The 6,865-nt window shown below is 41.8% G+C and overlaps 1 long non-coding RNA gene across 1 annotated transcript in view; it reads left to right on the top strand.

Moving 5' to 3' along the window:
• LOC145717862 (uncharacterized) overlaps positions 1–6,037 on the top strand; it is a 98,370-nt gene extending 92,333 nt beyond the window's left edge. Inside the window, exon 7 of the long non-coding RNA XR_014141346.1 lies at positions 3,618–6,037. This is a non-coding gene — a long non-coding RNA (uncharacterized LOC145717862). The remainder of the gene's footprint in view (positions 1–3,617) is intronic.
• Positions 6,038–6,865: the final 828 nt, after the last annotated feature.

Consider the following 6,865-nt stretch of genomic DNA (forward strand, 5'->3'; position numbering starts at 1 on the left):
GAAAGGAATCCCAAGTTCACAAGAACGTACTTGAATTAGTCACCTGTATTTAAAAGGTTGGTTTTTCCTCTGACATCATTTCACCCCGTGGCACACTGTGTATATGTGTGCATTTCTTTCTGGGGCGATAGTTGAGTTAAGGAGACTTTTTGTTCTTAACCACGTGGGAGGCAGTTTGTTAGTTGTTTTGTTTTCTTGCAAACGACTTTATTGAGGTATAATTGGTATACAAAGAACTGTACATATTTAATATGTGCGGTTTGATGCGTTTGAACGTAATGCAAACATCCATGATGCTGTCAGCACAATCAAGGTGTGACAGGCCTGTCCGACACTTCCTGAAGTTCCCTTGTGTGTGTGTGTGTGGGGGGGGGTCAGAACACTTAGCAGGAGATCTACCCCATGGGAGACCATTCTTATTCGCTTCTTTTTTTTTTTTAAAGATTTTATTTATTTATCTGAGACAGAGAGAATGAGAGAGAGCGAGCACACGAGAGGGGGGAGGGTCAGAGGCAGAAGCAGGCTCCCCGCCGAGCAGGGAGCCCGATGCGGGACTCGATCCCGGGACTCCAGGATCACGACCTGAGCCGAAGGCAGTCGCTTAACCAACTGAGCCACCCAGGCGCCCCATTCTTATTCGCTTCTAAAGTAAACTCTGACTTGGTTAGGATAGCATTCTGGGGTGTGTTCTGTCAAATCCATAAATAATATTTTCAAAGTTGGTCTGTACTCCTATTGAGTTACAGAAAGCCGCTGGTACATGCCCTAAAATATGTGAGATCTCATGGATGGGGGTCAGAGGGGACATCTGGAGCCCAACTTGACAGTTTTGACTTGGGAAAGTGAACATTCTGGCTGTGCTCTGACATTGTTCATCCCTCTCCATTGACTTCCACGTACAGTGCTTGGGGTCAACATTTCTTTCCCCAAACTACAGTTTCTAAAGTCAGTGATACTTTGGGAGGGGGTCAAATAGCATTGTCCCAATAATCCCTTAAAAAGACAGGGTAAAATCTACTCTTCTTGGGTTGAATGACCCACGAAACCACATTTCTTTCATTTCCAGTGGAACTTTGATGAGAATGCCATTTTATATCTGTCATCTTAGCTTTAAACATCAGCGGGTTTCTTTACTTCTTGATTTGGTTTATAGGTCACCCCTGTTCTAATTCTGGAGGGGAAGCTCTTCAGATTCTAGGTTAACATTTCAAGAAATGGTCTTTATCCCAGTTCCAGGCAGGTTTTTCAACAGCAGGTGGCAGGCTTCTTCTTGCTCTCTTTCCCATTCTGCGTACCTTGAATAAATGGTCTGTAGCCAGAATGGACAGAATTTTTAAAAATTACTGTCTTTGTTTTGCTTGTTTGCACCACGAATGAAACTGGGCAGCTAAGTACCTTGGTTATAATTTTGTTACCCGGCCCTGGGGCTGAGCTGGCTTCTTAATTGTTAGATAATGGAGTTACATAATGTGACATTTTTAGTTGGACCTGATTGCTTTTCTTTGACTATGACTTCTAAACGTTGGAAATGTGTTATTGGTTAATAGTCTTTGCTATAGTGTATTCTTTAGATATTCTGTTGTGTATTTTAATAAAGTTGAAAAATGTGTGTTTATTGGTTGGTGGTTGACACTAATCTATGGCACCGCCTCTAATAAAATCTTATTTACAGGTTTTCCTTTCGTATTACCTAGATAAGTTTAGAAGTAGGGGGAAAAGACCATCTTAACTTTATAGTTCTTTAAATGTAAGGACATTTGGAGGATAGGCCGGGCAAGCTTTAACAATTAAAAACACCATTCTTCTAATTTAAATCTAGACCAAAACTTATAAAAGATAATCCTTTGGATTTTGGCATTAAAACTAACCAAACTAAACCCTTGTTTCATTGTAATTGCAGTCTCATTCATAAAAGTAGAGTTATGAACATTTAGTTTTAGTGGTTTATGAAATGTAAATTGGCGTGTTCTATAAATGCTTTGTTTTACATTGAGGGTATCAGCCAAACCTGCACAAGCAGTCTTTATTTCTACTTTGGTAGGTATGCCCAGGCTTTCAGGCAATGCCAAAATGTACTTCATAGATGGAATTGGTTTTAATTTATTTAAAAAGAGAAAAAAAAAAAAACCAAGCAATCAAACAAAAACCTACTTCACCTTGTAAATTTCAGCCTCCTCCCCTAAGATCTAACCACCTGATGAAACACTATTATTATAACTTGGCAAGTAGGTTCTCTCTTAAAATTAGACATCTGCGATTAAATAGTTAAATAATTCCCTTAAAATGTATATATTCAGAGCTCCCAGAAAGCTGGTCATTTTTTCTTATAGCTAACAACAGTTTTTTTAAAGGCACTTTTCTTGGCAACAAATATTTGACCTGTCCAGTCAAGTTCTAAGTGTAGCCTTTCTTCCAGTTGATGATCACTTTCCTAAATCTTTTCCAAGTGATAGCCAAAGCCTACAAATTCCTACAAAGGTAGGAGTCGAAAACGCATACTCAGAGCAAAGTCGTGTGGTCATTTACATTCTAGAATAATCTTAAAAGTCAAACATAATAATTGGCCACAGTGGTCATGTGCTAATACAAGAATGCCTTCTCGAAGACACCAGGCTTTGTGCTGCTTTGGGGCCTTTGTTCTGACTTTCGCCTCCCTCTGCAGTGTTCTTTCTCACCCCAGGTATGTGACAACGTTCTCCTCCTCCTCCTTCAGGAAGCTGCTCAAATGTCACACCCACAGCGAGGCTTTCCCTGAGTACCTATGAAAATAGCGTTCCTCTTCACTGTGGCATTCCTCTGTGAAATAATCCTACCTTATCAATTGAGTTTCTTTTTTGCCTTTGCCTACGCACACCTTAAATCTTTGACTTCAGGCACGGCCACATCCCCAGTGCCTGGCATAAAGTACGGAAAAGGCACTCAGTAGGCATTTCTGGGGTGAATGAATGAGTGAATGAATGAATCAATGGAGAGGATGCTTACCTGCACTGGCTTATGGGAGGAAGGCTCGAAACTGACATTGTGGTGAACTGCTGCCTTGAATACTTTGTGGCATATCTTTTCTGCAGTTTCCTTTGGTGTTTCAGACATTTCAGAGAAATAATTGTATCATCCTCAATTTATAGCGGGGAAATAACTTTTTTTTTTTTTTTTTTTTACTGCCATGTATTTTATGTATGTGCATCATGGCTAGATTAGCCAAGTTCAAGTGGCATAAAGCAAACAAAGAGTGCTCCAAGGCCACAATAAAATGGTGGGTTGGGTTTTTTTCTTATTTGCTCAGTTCTCTGTTTTTCATATATAACATTTTATTGCAAAAACATGCCAAATAACCAGTTGTAGATTTTTCTCGCAATCATGTACACTCCAGAAAGGCAGGGATTTTCATGTTTTGTTTGGTTTGCTGGATCTCTAGCAGCTGAGAGAGTATCTGGCACTTTCTTCCATATCACTCAAATCAGTATACACGCCGAGGAAATAAAGCTAGAGGTTGTTTAAAGCTCTATACGTGGGATTATTGTCAGAATGTCAATAAAGAAAATATGAAATTGAGATCTAGTGATACCATTTCCACATAGGTCTCCAGGATTGATGTTTTTCCTCTTTTCCTTCCACAGAGCCCCTCCCCCGGAAGGCTGCGGATCATCATCTAGCTGCCGGAAGGTGTAGGTCCCCTCAATGGCTCAGTAGCCAGTGTAGATCCTGTCTTTTGTAATCAGTAGCTACATCTGGCTACTGGGTCTCTGATGGCATCTTCAAGCCTCTGTTACAGTGTCCTGAGTGAGGCTACTGCGAAGACCTTAATAATTAAAGCTTTACCTTGGTTTACATTCACGTACACACACATAGCTGGAGTGTGGGAACCATCACGGTTTGTGAATGATGAGGTATATTTGATTTCAGCACCACAAGAAGGAAGAATCCATAGACCACAAGAAGGAGGAATCTTAGATTATTTTTCTTTTCTTTTTTCCGCCTCTTTTCCCCATGTGGAAGGTATCATCTGGTCACAAAACCAACTATCTACCTACCTACTTCTCTACCTATCTATCTCATCTATCCATCCATCCACCCTTTCCATCTCTTGACTTTTAAATGGCATTCTAAATGTGATTAGATAAGAACGTTTGATGGTATGACAGCTTAAGGAAATTTCACTTGTAGACGTCTGGTAGGTAAGTCCCAGCAGCGCATTCTGACCTGTCTTTCCAGTGTGCTAGACATGGTAAATACCAGCAACTTTGCAGCAGGCTGTTGTGTTGAAATCCTGTGTGGGGGAGGACTTGCAAGCCCAACATCCAGGTCTGGGGCGTGAACCTGGCATACAATGTAGATTTCTGTGTTTCTTGGGCAACAGCTACATTGTCTGCTGGGTTTCAGGCTACCTGGAAACACGTTCTCCATGGTTGTGTCCTCAGAGCTTCACCTGTATGGGTTTGGGATAACTGTTTCCCAAGAAGCGTAAACCAGTGGGCTTCAACATTGGACAGAGAGCAGAGAACAGACCTCATGACAGCTGATCACCTTAGCAAAGAATGATTCTGTTCCGATTTTACCCAACATGCTCTCACACACCAGCCTAGGAAACCCAGTGAACCAGACAAAAGGTGTAATGTCATCCTTCCTTCCTACTCTCTGCCTCAACTCTCAAAGATTGATCACTTACATGTTGTTATTAATTAGTATTTGGTTTCTGTTGTAATTACTGTCACAGGGCCTAGCACCCGTATGGGCCCCAATCACACTGCCCTGCTACCTCGCTGTCCCTCATTTTGGCCTCTCGCCCACATGCAGGAACGTGGTTTAGTTTAGTTTTTTTTTTTTTTAAGATTTATTTGAGTGAGAGGAGAGAGAGAGAGAGAGCATGAGTGGGGAGGAGGTGGCGAGAGGGAGAGGGAGAAGCAGACTCCCCACTGAGCAGGGGTCTGACACAGGACTTGATCCCAGCAAGCTAAAGGCAGACAGCCAACCGACTGAGCCACCCAGGCGCCCTCAACCCTGTTTAGTTTTATTCTCCCTCTACCACAGCCCCGTAACTTCTGTGAGTGACTCATTCTCCCTGGAATCCATCTCTCTCACTCTGCCCCAACATTTCCACTCCATCATTTGCTCCCTAAAGTGAACTCTGGAATTCAAGTAAACTGGATTTTTTTTTTTACCACCGTTCCCCATCTCTTATGAAACCAGAAGAGCAGCTTTCTTTTTTTCAAAGATTTATTTCCCAGAGAGAGGGAAAGAGAGGTGGGGGGCGGAGAGAGAAGGGACAGAGGGAGAGGGAGAGAGAGAATCTCAAGCAGACTCCCCACTGAGTGCAGAGCCCATCATGGGGCTCGATCTCATGACCCTGAGATTATTATTTTTTTTTAAAGATTTTATTTATTTATTTGAGAGAGAGAATGAGATAGAGCATGAGAAGGGGGAGGGTCAGAGGGAGGAGCAGACTCCCCGCTGAGCAGGGAGCCCGATGCGGGACTCGATCCCGGGACTCCAGGATCATGACCTGAGCCGAAGGCAGTTGCTTAACCAACTGAGCCACCCGGGCGCCCTGACCCTGAGATTATTAACTGAGCCGAAATCGAGAGTTGGACACTCAACTGACTGAGCCGCCCAGGCGCCCCAGAAGAGCAGCTATCTTATGGAATGACAGAGAACTTGTAAAGATAAGTCACCAGTTTGCAAGAGAAAGGGAAGAAGAGAATGGAAATAGCTTCTGTTAAACTATGTTTACACTATGTTTTGTTTGTCTGCTCCTGGTAAATAAATGTAATCCTCTAAACATAAAAAAAGACCCAGCAATGAAAACCCTTCCATTCTCCATAAGAAAGGAATATAAAATTTCAAGGAGAAGTTATAAACCCTTGGGTATATGAATTTGAAGATTTTTAGTAAGAGATGATGTATTTTTAATTAATATGAATTAACAGATTTAAAATGGAAAGTGAATTATGGGGAAAGGGCTGTATGTAATAGTTGACTATAGTGATAATAATGGAGTTTTGTCACCCTGTGCTGAATTCAATAAAAATAAAGCTAATGACTTGGAGCTTTCAAAAGATTGTATTTTTTGTGTGTGTGCATGTGTGTCTTTCGGCTTCTTACCCACCCATCAGTTGTATTCTCTAATTCTGCACCGAAACCACTGGACCCTGTGTCCTGGGAGAGAAAGCCCCTTGTCCTTGAGGTATTTGACATCCTTGGAAGAGTGATAAAGGTCTCTAGGTAGCATGGTTATATTTAATACCTCCTAATTATCAAAAGCACAGTTTCTTTCTCCCACCTCCTTCCCATACTTGTAATGCTCTTTGAGCCCCTTTGTCATTAAAAAAAAGAGAGTGTTGACAATGGGGCCAGCTGTGAAGAACTCCTTACACGGTCAGGTTTTCATTTCATGGACCAGTATTGAATTGATCCCCAAAGCAAGATTCAAGGTAGAAATGATGGGGGGGGGGGGCTTGTTTTCTCACTTTTTCTCAATCTTCTCAACCCCCCCAAAAGGGATGAACATTGGTGCGTTGGCTCTTCCTAAAAGACACAGCAAACTGGCTGTAGTCTTTTTTTTTTTTTTAAGCTTTCCACTTTGAAACAATTTCAGACTTTTAAAAAGTTACAAAAAGTAATACAAAGACAGTGCTTTATATGGGAGTTGAAAACGGGGCAGCCCCTTTGGAAAGCTTTGGCAGTGCCTCAAAACGTTAAACAGAGTTGCCATATGACCGGGCCCTTCTGCTCCTCTGTATACACCCGAAAGAATTGAAAACAGATACGGGAAGAAATACATGTTCACAGCAGCACTATTCCTATTTATTTTTTTTTTTTAAATTATTTATTTTAGAGAGCATGCGTGCGTGAGTGGGGGGAGGGGTAA

Source organism: Leptonychotes weddellii, chromosome X, assembly GCF_054177405.1.
Source record: "Leptonychotes weddellii isolate Sample4059 chromosome X, ASM5417740v2, whole genome shotgun sequence".
NCBI lineage: Eukaryota > Metazoa > Chordata > Mammalia > Carnivora > Phocidae > Leptonychotes > Leptonychotes weddellii.